Here is a 12,735-nt window from a genome sequence, read left to right as displayed (position 1 = left end):
GGAACACATAATAAAACTGTTCGGTAGTTTATGAGAAATAGATTAAGCCAGAGAAATAGGCTCCTGGTCCAACCATACAAAGTGAAAACCTTGGGACCAGATCCACTCCTATGCGCATCTTGCTCCATCTAGCAACAACACGTTCTTAACTCTTATAAGGGGCAAGAGAGAAGAAGCTACAGGCAGGAAGCCCTGGGAAGTTCCCAAGTGGGATTATGGCTTGTAATGTTTTTACTCCTAACGCCCCAGTGTCCTGTTCAACTTTTCCTTAAAATCAATGGGTGCCGATAAATCTATGGACTCTTAGTAAGCAGTTGCTTAACCCCTTTGGCAGCTAAAACCTTTTAAGTGCCATCGCTGATCACGTTACTGCTTGGTGGACCAGCTACTAATCGCAGTTTTAGAATCTTTAACGTTTGCCTGTTAAAGATCACATATGTGCATTCAGGCTTTCTGCTCACTGCTTGAGGCCACTGTCAAGAGCCATAAAAATAAATCATGGAAATGCTGCTTTCCGTTTAGTAATTTCCCTTAAAACTTGCTAATCTAAAGGTTTTTGTAGCAAAGTGTTTAATTTGTAAGCTGAGAAGTAACTCTGTAGGTGAGGAGTACTGGGAATAGAGCATAGCCCCTATAAACCGCCGGCAAACGGTGCTGCGCCGCTTTTGGAGCATTTTAATAGACTGTTGGGGAACAACTTCAGAAATGACTAGACTTCCCGTTAATTTATAATGACTATGCCACAAAGACAGTTCATATTGTAAAAGAGTTTGTTAAAGCATTATAGTCTGTTTTATTATGTTGTAGAACTAGCAGCAGCCCTCTTATATTTTTTCTCTGCCAAGTAGAATTGAAACCTTTCCCCCTTCACTAGTAACTCCTCCGAATCCAAACTGCTGCCAATTCCGTCTAACATAAATGACAGATCATAGGAATTTAAGGATTTCATTTGACAGATTGCACCGGTTTGTAATCCGGTTTAATGATATCATGTTTTTTCTTTCCATAGACCACTGTGCAAAGATGCTATGAGCTAAGGACAGCCATCGTATTAATGGTAGGCAGGGTATCTGTAAAGGGTCACTGCCAAAGTTATATTAAATAAAATCATGTTTAGTATTGGAGATTAATCTAGGGGAAACGCATCCTATTGCCTTTCTAACTGCTGGGGGTATGAAGTGCGGCCAAGGAGGGTTACCTATCCTGGGACCCAGTTCTAATAACACAACTCAGGTTTGAGCACAGTTTGCGATGCCATATCCCTGTGATGTCTTAACGCGTTTTTGTGTCCATCGTGCCATGTTTTTAATAGAGAACGGAGAAAGGGCAATTCGGTGCATCTTGTGTCTGTTGAGCAACTATTGTCTGGCAAGACCTTCCTAATCTGAGCATGTGGAATCCATAGTGAACGATACGGAGCTGTGAAAATCCAGTTAGTGTGAGCTGTAATCTCTTTACTGGTTTTAAGTAGTTAGAGGGGCATTCAAACACCCCGCAGATACTGTTCTGCCGAGATACAGTAATCACCATCCCTGCACATCATGTTCTGCTATCGTGGAGCCGGAGTGGGAGAGCCTGTAATAACTGTAGCTAAACAGATAATCACATTGACTCCAGTGATACAAGCAACAGTTCATGTGTTAATTATGTTTTACAGTCCTTATTTAGTGCAATCAGTGCTCCACTTCATAAGGCAATGTCTTGCGTGTTTTCTAATTGTTACAGCTCTATCAGAGAACTAGCAGCTCAATTTCTTTTTATATAATACGTAGTGGTCAATTTGTAATTTTGCTTGTGTTTTCCAAACAAAAAATTCCGAGATCGTCCTGCTGTGTATTGCGTGCCATAATAAATTCTACTTTGATACCTATTCTTCCATGTAGAACTTGCTCCAACAAATACGGAAGTTTGCAGACTGTTTAAACGTTTCCTAATCACATGTATCGTTAAAAAGCGAATCTCTTGTTTTACGTAAATGGGACTTCTTCAGTATTGGATTGAATGGATATCCTGGTACAGGATACCCAACAGGGAGTGTTTAGATAATAAAATATTATTATTATTGACATTTTTAGGGATTAATACACTCAGACCCTGCTAACATTTACATGTCTTGAAAAGATCTACACCAGGACAGGAGAGCGGGACAAGGGGATTTGAGTCCTAAGGTGGGAAGGACACTTGGAGGGGTGTTATCTAATTGTATAGATTTAACTCCTTATAGACTGGTCTGGTTGGTACTATTGTTGGATGAAAAACGAAGCCATACCATATTTGATTTGATTTGCAGTTCTGCCAGAATTCAGAAAATTATACCTGATTTTAGTGTTATTTAGAGCATATTACAAATATATCAGTTTTATATTTCAGGAGAGCATTTTTTTGGGGGGGGGGGTGGCATATTTAACTTTACAAGAGAATATCAGCACCAAAAAGCTTGACGTGTTATTGTATAGTTGAAGGCATGAGGATTCCAGTTTACTACAAATATGTAACTTTCTTAAGACTAAAAATAAGTATGACAGGCCTTAATTAATGTGGCATGTCCATCAGTCCTATCGTGATTATGTTAAGATTGCTTTCTACCGATTCTGGATTTTTTCTCCCAGTACATACACACTGAAATGTCTGTGAAAGTGGAGACGGTATGAATACCAATTGTTTATAGATAGTCGCCACTATCTTGCTGGATAACCTGCCGTCTGCGGAGCCTGAATTAAGTAGCATATAGCTTTTGTCATCTCTTATCCGAGCTGTGCACTTGTAAGGAAGTATGTGGATAATCGCCTAAATCTAATTAGGGGTTAAAAGAGGCCATGACTGTGATGTGGCAGCGAGACACCTTACTGTATCAATCCTGTTTGCATTTGAAAAATAAGGCTGTCATATTGATTATTCAGATGAGGTCCCATTAGCTTTGGCTCAGAGCCTCATATCACAGCCGAATCAACAGAAGTCCCAGCTTTTCAAGACATGCTGAGGGCCAGTGTTCTCCTGTCTGCACGATTTAGGGTTTCAGACAATTAAAGTGAACACCGACCATCGCTTAATGAATGGAGACTTCTGAGTGTTCATATTTTCAACAGGAACTTTAAAACCTTCATTTAATGAAGCCTTAATGTGCCAGGTCTTTTTGAAATGTGTAAATATTGGGAAATAGCTGATTAGGGCATAAAAACGTGGTCTCCTAAACATGCTATACCTTTGTCATGCCAATTGAAACCAATGCATTATCTGGTCCATTAAGTATCTTCCTCTTCCAGCTTTTCCATTGAAGAATAAGGACTGCTTTATTTTGGAAAGCCACGTAAAGTGGTATGAATTTAAAATAAGAAGCGGCAACTTGCTAGGAAAAGCAGCCGGCTCATTGTCTCCCCAAAATTATGGAAGTATCTGTATTTATGTCCTATTGTAAATAATCGGGTAGGCTGGAGATATTGCCTTTTGTAGGATTTCTGAAATGTATTGTTTTTACCACGTTATTCCCATGATAAACATTCCGTCCTTCCAGCGCCTCTTTGAATTAAAGCACAGTTGATGCAAAAAGCCGTTTTCATCTTTTTGGCGGTTTTTGCCACTGACTCATTTGCACCATGTTTACTGAGATTACGGATTCTTCCAAAATTACAAGAAAGCAGTTGGCTCATTTTGGGTTTTTGATGCAGTTGTCCATTTAGCGATAGAAGCTTAAAATCCCCCAGTTTCCAGTTATGTTGCTTTAAAGGAACCCTCTTTTTCAACGTAATATCTTCCTTATTAGCTGCCTGTAAGTATAATGGGCATGTTAAGCATGTTTGATAATGCAACAAATTGAGGTGGCATTTTGTCATCGTTTGGCTGTACCAGAGAGCAAGTCAAGCAACGGCCAAAACTAAATGAATCCACGAGTTGGCCCTATGTACATATACTGGTTCAGACCCTGGTGAGTCCCTCGAAATGTATGATGGTTTTCCTAAAACTGCTCACCTCTCATGATTCCAGGATGGAATGGTTTGCTTGCATTAGACTTGCTTGTTTATACCTTATTGTGATCGAAGGACTCTGACTCCCTGCGATTTGGGAAACGCTTGAGCCCCCTACGCCATCACCACTTGGGGGTTCTTCAAGTTAGTTGCAAGCAGAGCCCCGAGTTTAACATTTTGCTACTGTCTGACCTAGTCATGCTCCTGGATAGGCAGTCCGGCTAACAAAGCCTTGCTCGGGGCATCCAAAGTGCATGACTAAATCTGTCCGCGTGGAATGAATGCACTTTGTTCAAAGAATGTTTGTGAAAACAAATTGCCGTGATTACTGCGTTTTAAGCAGCAGTCCTCGGGCTTGTTTTTTTACTATGGTTTTTGTTATAAACAAGTTAATAGCATGTGACCCGAATGGTCTGGTTCAGATGTTTTTTGTTCATGTTCCCTCCCGCTGCTCTGCTGCAGGTGTAGAAGGTATAAGCCATTAAGGATATTCTGTGGCTAATAAGGATGCTGCTGAGATTAGTAACAATAATCAACCTATGATTGGGCTGAGAATCTTCCCATTTGTTTGTGATTTCCTTGCAGGTTGAATAAGAAACTCACACATTCAATCGGTGCCGTCCACTTGTAGCCCACCTAAGATGTATCTATCTCTTTTCTGTGTATTCCCTTTTCACTAGCGCTGGTACTTTCACACTTTGTTACGGGGAAATATGAATGCATACTGATAGAGGGTCATTTCTGTTGGACAATGCCAGTCTTTTCATGGATATAATGCTTTCAGGTTGAATGGGTTAGATTTTTCTTTATATATCGAGATGTAATTTAACTATTTTAATTGGTAATGAAAGTTTATTCCTGTACCTTGTATTTGCTGCTGGGCCAGTAATGGGCCAGTTACACCTGCGCAGCGTACTTCCACTAGCCCAGCAATGAGCCAGTCACACTTATACAGTGTAACTACCATCAGCTCAGTAAAGGGTTTCTTACACCTTTCCAATAAAATGAGGAAATCACAGTTTTATGTTCTATCAAACAGGTGTACCCTTCATTTATCTGTAATTATTTTTATTAGTTTTCTATATCTTCTGGAGTCACAATTTATCAGTAAATCCAGTCTATTTATCTGGATTGAATTACAATCTGGCAGGAACAGATTATGATGACCAGTTTGCTATAGAATACAAATGTACTCGATGTGTTTAGAATGTTGTAGCGTGCCCTATGTCTGTGCCTAATGGGTTAATTCTTCTTGAAATGTTTTCTGGTATAATAAATACTTCTTTGTGCCACAGCATACTGCATGCCTCAAGGAGTAGGAAGAGAATGGACACAGATGTATCCAAATATCTAATTTTGCCTAAAAGCAAGTGCCGGCAGATAAATGCCCATAAAGGGATTTCTTCCTTAAGCCCCGTGGATTTTCCTTTTTTTTTGGCAACTTTTTGTGCGAGTTTGAAATGAAAAGCATTCATCCAGTGCCCTAAAGAACAGCCCTGTTGAATAGAATAACAGAGTAATGTAGCATTGAAGGCAGAATTGAAAGTGATTATCTTGTTAACTCTTGACAGTTACCTCCAGATTGAAAAAGAAGTGGCAGGCTTGATTTGCAAATGAATTAGAGCTTTTTCATTTGGTGCCAGGATCATCTTTTTATATTCTGATATGACAGATGCTGTGCTCCACGCTTTTGTCCCTTCTTAGTCTAACATTCGCAAATAAAAAAAACAAACCATAATGGTAGTCATTTTAGTTGCATCTTTTCTCCAGGAGTTTACGCATTGTGTGGAAGTTTTTCATATTGGTAATTCAAGAAGAAAAGAAAAAAAAATGTGTGCGGGTGCTTTTGTTTCCTACATCAGAATAAAACTTTGTTTTGGAATTGTACTTAATAGTGCCGTTCTACCTATTCTGCTAAAAGGAACACTATTGGTACGTTTCAACACTTCCCTTCCCAGAAATGATTATTTAAGTTACATTTTGCCATCATGTTTGCTGATGGCATGTGACACAAAAGCAGGCGCTGATAGGTGGTTGTCACAGAAGGCAAAAGCTTCTTAAACGTTTTTTCTTATTTTGAAAGAATAAACATTTCCCTGAAAAAGAAATATTTATTGCCCAATTTCTCCTTAGAAAATACTTTAGTCAAAGTTGATATTAGGCCAACATAGAAGATGTAACATTAATTATGCTTTTGGGACCTTGAAGGTGTCTTTTGGAGAAGAAACCCGAGGTCATGAAAGCTTGTGCAGGTTTGCATCATTTTTCTATGTTGACTTAGTAAAATGGTATCAACTATTTAAATATTGTGAATGAGACAGAATGTTTTATGATTAAGTGAGTTCTGGGAAGAGTTTTGGCATTCACTACTAGGAGTGATGTAAAGTGTTACAATTTAGACTTTACTAAAAATATTTAGCCGGTGTTATAGAGGAACCGCTTTTTGTACAGTATGTTTGAATTATTTGAGTTATATCTGTATAACACTCCTACTTCTATGGGGTGTTTCATCGAAGGCTGTCCCCCTGAGCCCTCTCTGTGATCTTTGGATTTAAACCTGTAGAGTAGCTCTTAAAAATAACCTGTTTATGTGTTACGCACCTATAAATATTTAGTAACTCCGTGGATGCCAGTAATAATAAGTGCAGTGATTATGCTTTTTTCATATTTAATAATCAATAGTTGTAATAATATGGAAAAGACGTGGTCACTTTATGCAGGCTATTGGAGAAAGTAGCATGCAACTTCTAAAGTACGAGCTGCTTTCTCAACATTTCTGGGGGCTAGAAAAATAACTGACTACAAAAAAATGATTTTTAGAGAAGGCATTCCCAACATAATGCCTGTAGGCTAGGAATATCTCTTAATATATAGATACATATTGATGGGTTCAGACCTGAAACTATTGGGGCCACTTTAGTACGTTGCTGAGGTATGAATCCACAGATAAACCTCCACCGATGTGGGAACTTATAGATTCTTTAGTTATACATCCTTTAGTCCTTTATGCAAATAACTAAGTCTGTGTTGTAGAAATGAGGATGCGCAATTTAATCATTTCTATGCCCCAGAGGAGATATTGTCTTCAAAAATAAATATGGTTTTTTATACGATATTGATATTTTTCAGAACAGCATTGTCAATTTCTTTTCAGAAGATTTGGTTTGCTTCCAGTCTTAATAATTGATGTAGCCGTGCACTTTATTGTTGTGTTTTTTTCTCTAATATAATTGAAGCTCAGCTCGAGACTTGTTGCCACCACGCTGTCTGGAGACCAGTCCAGATTGAGATGGGAAACGGGGAATCTCCGATTGTGTATGTGCTCGACAGTGCAGCGTTTTGGGAACCCAGGACATAACGGTGACAACAGCAGTCATCAAAGCAGCCCCTAAAGACACAGTAATGATATTTGAAAGATTGCACCTCATTCTGTTACATAACCGCTTGAGTAGCAGGTGAGAGCACAAGATGTTTCAAAGCATTCGCTGAAATTACAAGTCTCATCCACAAAAAGTGGAATAGTTATCTGTAAGACTTTAAGATGTAAATATAAACTTTACACAGGAAACCTGAAGAATTATTTATACATATTTTATAACGATCGTATTTAATAGACACTACATTGCTATTTCCTTTATAGCATTGACGTCTGATGAGTGGAACATTATTTCAGTGGGTATAAATTAAGTATGGTGTGGCATAAAATGTAAGCCTGTGCTGTGTCCTGTCCAGTTTTGTGCCAACATGGAGCTCACCATTATTAGGACATCATGTGATGTTGCGCCACACCTCCTGTTCCTATACTGCACGTGGTAATTGCTTTATGGCAGGAAGTTGGTGCATGCTTCCCATACACTCTCCCTAGTCAAATTCTGGGGACTAAGACATAGGTATTTTGCTTACCATTATGTAGAAAGACAATGACTTTGTTTTCCTGATGTTACATCAAAAATGCATATATATCTGAAGATGAAGAGCTTTAATAGATGTAATGAACACTTTATATGCTAATAGAGAAAGGCGACACAGCGATTTACTTTATTTCATGAACAGCCACCCTTTTAAATGCATTTTGCTTGGTGATCTCGATGAAAAGGTTGTTTAACCTTTATGTTCCTTGATTCAGTATTCATGGCCGATGTGGGATGTTGTATTAAAGCTAGCTCAAATACCACACTGCCAGAGTGTGTGATTTTATGCAACACTTTTGTATTAGAAACCATTGGCGGCCATTGAGTTTAGAGCCTTGAGCATCTAGTCCCCTTCGGCAGGGATGTGGTAATGCTATAGATTTCCTGCGAGACCTCACGACGCATCGGAAGAAGCTTGGGAGCGTTGATGGCTCTCATTCTTGAATTGTAATTTTACGTTTCCTCCTTCCTGTTTTTATTGTTATTATTGTAAAAGTGATTATCAGGCTTTCTGATCTAAAGGAAATAACAGTGTCTAACACTTTGTTTATTGTTAGCCTTGCTGCATTTTTAATAAGCTCTGTTTTTAGATGTAAAGTACGAGATTAGCTTGCACTATATTATTTATTTAAGGACCTTCAATGACTGTACAGAGATGATTGAATAAGAATTTTAGTGAAATCCAGCATCACTTTTGGTAATAAGGGTGCAAGCTGGTTCTTATCAATGCATTGTTATAGCGTATTATAACCTAACACAGTAATGGAAATCCGGTACCGATTAACCTTTGATGGTTATCTGGCATCGGAGTTTTGTCATTTTAATTAGGGCAAGTTAAGTTTTTGGACTTGAACTGTACATTCTTAAATGATTGAAAATTAAGCATTTTATGTATTATAATTTTGAGTGGCAGCAAGGTACACAGGACATACTAGAGAACAAGCATAATCACTTTTCCAAAAAGCATTCTGTTTTCCACACAACACAGACTTAAAAATGTAGTCTTGTGTAGTGAAATGGATAAGGGTCGGAAAAACATGCAATTAGTTGCAATCACATCGACAAGGTAGGATGCCTTACATTTTGCTCTGGAAACAGTCTACATAAAGGCAATGGTGATAAAAAACATTTTTCTGATAGTGTCCCTTTAATAGTTGAGCATTCCATGAAGTCCACCCCCTGTCCCAAGCTCATTAGATCTGTGTTATCTGCCAAATATTTGGCTACAACATTTTCTAGTGCATATCTTCTTCTTGTTGATATTACTATCTGTGCTACCTCAAGTACAAATTGGATGAACAACCCATGTCACTTTTTCAATATTATTACATTAAACCAAGTGGATTTTGATTGATAACCTAATATTCAACTAATGCAAAGCATCCATCACAGCTACTATATTAATTATTTAATATTGCAGTCTAATTCAGAAATCAATGTGGCCTATGAACGGAAGGGAAACTCTAGGTTCCCAGAAGACCAAAGCCGGGGAATGATTAAAAAAAAGAGAGAGAGAGACCTGCTGTACTTCTGTGTGTTTGCTCGATACAAATCTTTATTCATTTGCCAATAATGTCCTTCTATTTTCCACTTCAGGACCATGTTATCAGTTTTGAGGTCTGTAATTGAATTAGGGCTGCTTTCAGCACAGAGGAAAACTTGCACAAATATTGATAAAGTCATGACAGGGACAACGCGAGACACAGACCACTAAATAACATCCAGGCACCGAAGCCTGCAGTTATCAACGGTGATAGAAAGCCTTTCCTACTTTCAAGTAAATTAGCTTCATTACGGAGGTTACACTGAAAGTTGTCTCACTAAATGCTCAGGACTTAATTTCTGTCTGGATAATAGATGCCTCCATTCCGACTGCCAGCCGCTTCTAAGAAAGAAAGAAAGAAAAACACGCAAACATTGTAGTGAAAGTCTTGAAGGAAAAATTAATGAAATAAATTTTTTAGCAATAACAACACTGTCCTTGGGCGTCTTAATTCTGTAGCGTTTCAACGTTTTCCCCATGATAGTTCAGTAATACAGTTAATCTAGTGCGGCCTATATCTGGGGGAATGCCATCTGTGTTTTATTTTGTTGGCAGACTGATATAGATATTAGGAAGCTAACAATCGATACATACATCAACATGATAACTTGGCATTTTTGTTCAGAAATCGGTGGCAGGGACATGATTCACCAGTTTGTTAGATGTCCCAAAACACAATTTTTGGCTTATATACCCTCCCAACAAACCAAGACGTACAGTGCCCTCCACTAATGACACCCTTGGTAAATAAGAGCAAAGAAGGCTTTGGAAAATTTTCTTTATTGTTTAACCCTTTGATCTTTTTATCAAAAAATACACACTCTGCTCTCATGGATATTAAACCATTGCTAATACACCACTGGTGTATCAAAAAATATATATTTATGTGTAGCACAATTATTTGCACCCTTTTGGTCAGTGCTACCTCTCTGAGTCTTCTCCTATAATGCCTATGTGAATACATAGCAAGGGATCTGTTCCTCCATTCCTCCATACAGAATCTCTCCAGAGCCTTCAAATGGTGAGGTTGACGCTGGCGGACTCTCCTCTTCAGTTCACTCCACAGGATTTCTATGGGGTTTAAGTCAGGGGACTGGAATGGCCGTGGTAGGACCTTGATTTTATGGCCAGTAAACCATTTTTGTGTTTATTTTGATGTATGTTTTGGAGCATTGTCCTGCTGGAAGATCCAGTCACAGCCTGTTACAAGCTTTCTGGCAGAGGCGATCAGGTGTTCACTGAATATCTATTGATATTTGGTAGAGTCCACGATGCCATGTATCTTAACAAAATGTCCAGGTTCTCTGGCTGAAAAAGAGCCCCAAAACATTAAAGAGCCACCATATTTAACCATGGGCATGAGGTACTTTTGAATATGGCCACATCTGGTGTTTACTGCCAGAAAGCTCTAATTTGGTTTCATTTGACCATAGACCCCAATCCCATTGGAAGTTCCAGTAATGCTTGGCAAACTGAGGATGGTTGAGTATGTTTTGGGTTGAGAGCATAGGCTTTCTTTGTGATGTAGGTGAAGTTGAATTGTAGTTTTGAAGGCTTTCAAGACCCAATTTACTTCTGCAATTCTCCGGCTGTGATCCTTGAAGACCTTTTGGCCACTTGAACCATCCTCCAAGTGCAATGAGACAATATAGACACACGTCCTCTTCTAGGTTGATTCTTAACATTTCCAGTCTCAATTATATTGCCCAGATGGTGGAAATGGCCGTTTTCAATGCTTTTGCTGTTTTCTTATAGCCACTTCCCATTATGTGAAGTTCTTTTGTCGCACATCACAACTATATCCCTTGGTTTTAGCCATTGTGATGAATTGCTGAGGGAATTTTACCCAATATTTATACCCCTGTGAAACAGGAAGTCATGGTTGAACCATTTCTTGTTCCTAGTCAACCAGGTATACTAAAAATTTAAACTATCAATGGGAATATATTTAAAATATAGTTTACTCATATGTATTCATAGGCGTATTTTTGTGTATTTTTTTTTTTGAAGAAAAGATCAAAGTTAAACAGACAAATTTTCTTTGCTCATATTTACCAAGGAGGGCTATATATATATATATATATATATATATATATATATATATATATATATATATACATATATATACATATAGACTTTAGATGTTCTTTTTGAAGCGAGATGTGGTAAGTTGGGTGAGGTAGAAGCCTTTTTGAAAGTAACAATGTTGTAACAACTCTACTCTGTAGAAATGTAATAAAAAACACAGTAAACACTGTAAGTGCGTGTTTTTATCTCCACACACACTGACCAGATGTATATTAGAAACTATATAAATAAATGGTTTGTTGATGAGACAGCCCATCAAATATTGTTTTATATTTTAACCCAAATAAGTAGCTTCTTGAAGACCAAGCACGTTTTTGACTCAAATGTTTGTGAAAATAAACACTCTGAAAACATTAGACAGAATCACAGGCAGCGTTTCCAGTATTACGTGGAGTGTGTAAAACAGGAACGGCTTCAATTCTAAGCTGAGAATGGAAGCATTTGTGCCGCTTCTCACGCAAACATTTATAATGGTCTAATGTTTCCACTCATCCTCACCTTCACAGGTCGGTGAGTGCCATCAGCTCAAAACAGGCTTGATATAGATGTGATGTGACACAATGTTTAGTTGTTGAATGCAGTTTAACAAATCAAGTTCTGGCACTTTATTCAGTAATAAGTGTCCCCGATATCCAAATCTGAGCAACGCTAGTGGGGTCTATGGAACCATGTCCCGCCTGACATATTTTCTTCTACTTTTTTATTTATTTTAAGTTTGATTCTTCCAGGGTTATGCAAAGTATGTTTAGACAAAACATCAGCTCATATGGTAAAGTGTGTGAACGTCCGTTGGTCAGTTGGGGCATTTAGTTAAATATCTGCCATAAGCCTTGTTGCCATGAACCCCTTGATTTTGCTGCAGCAAGTAAGATTAAATCCCTCCTTTCATTATTTTAAGCCAAAAAAAGAATACGTTTTCTGATCACAGACAATAATATTAGCACCATTAAACATTATATGCTACATAAGAACAATTAGTGACTGGTACTCAGAGATTATTGGACGAAGTGACACAGCAGATGGAAATACGTGTTTGGCTGAAATTGTTTTTGTTGTAGTTCTGTTAAACAAAGTTTTTTTTGTTGTTGTTTTTTGTTGTTTTTTTTAGCAAATTGCTTTTTTTTCGGTTTGTTTCAAAATAAATAAACTTTTTAACTAGCAACAGCTTATAGCATTGTCTCGGCGAGATAAATATACCTACCAAAATTGCTGGCAAGTGATGAGAATTAAA

General features: G+C 38.0%; 1 protein-coding gene across 1 annotated transcript in view; it reads left to right on the top strand.

Moving 5' to 3' along the window:
• The window catches only part of RSRC1 (arginine and serine rich coiled-coil 1), a 117,640-nt gene that overhangs the window by 24,982 nt on the left and 79,923 nt on the right, over positions 1-12,735 (top strand). The window lies entirely within an intron of this gene.

Source organism: Spea bombifrons, chromosome 3 (assembly GCF_027358695.1).
Source record: "Spea bombifrons isolate aSpeBom1 chromosome 3, aSpeBom1.2.pri, whole genome shotgun sequence".
In the NCBI taxonomy this organism is placed as follows: domain Eukaryota; kingdom Metazoa; phylum Chordata; class Amphibia; order Anura; family Pelobatidae; genus Spea; species Spea bombifrons.
This window is presented reverse-complemented; position numbering and strand designations above follow the sequence as displayed.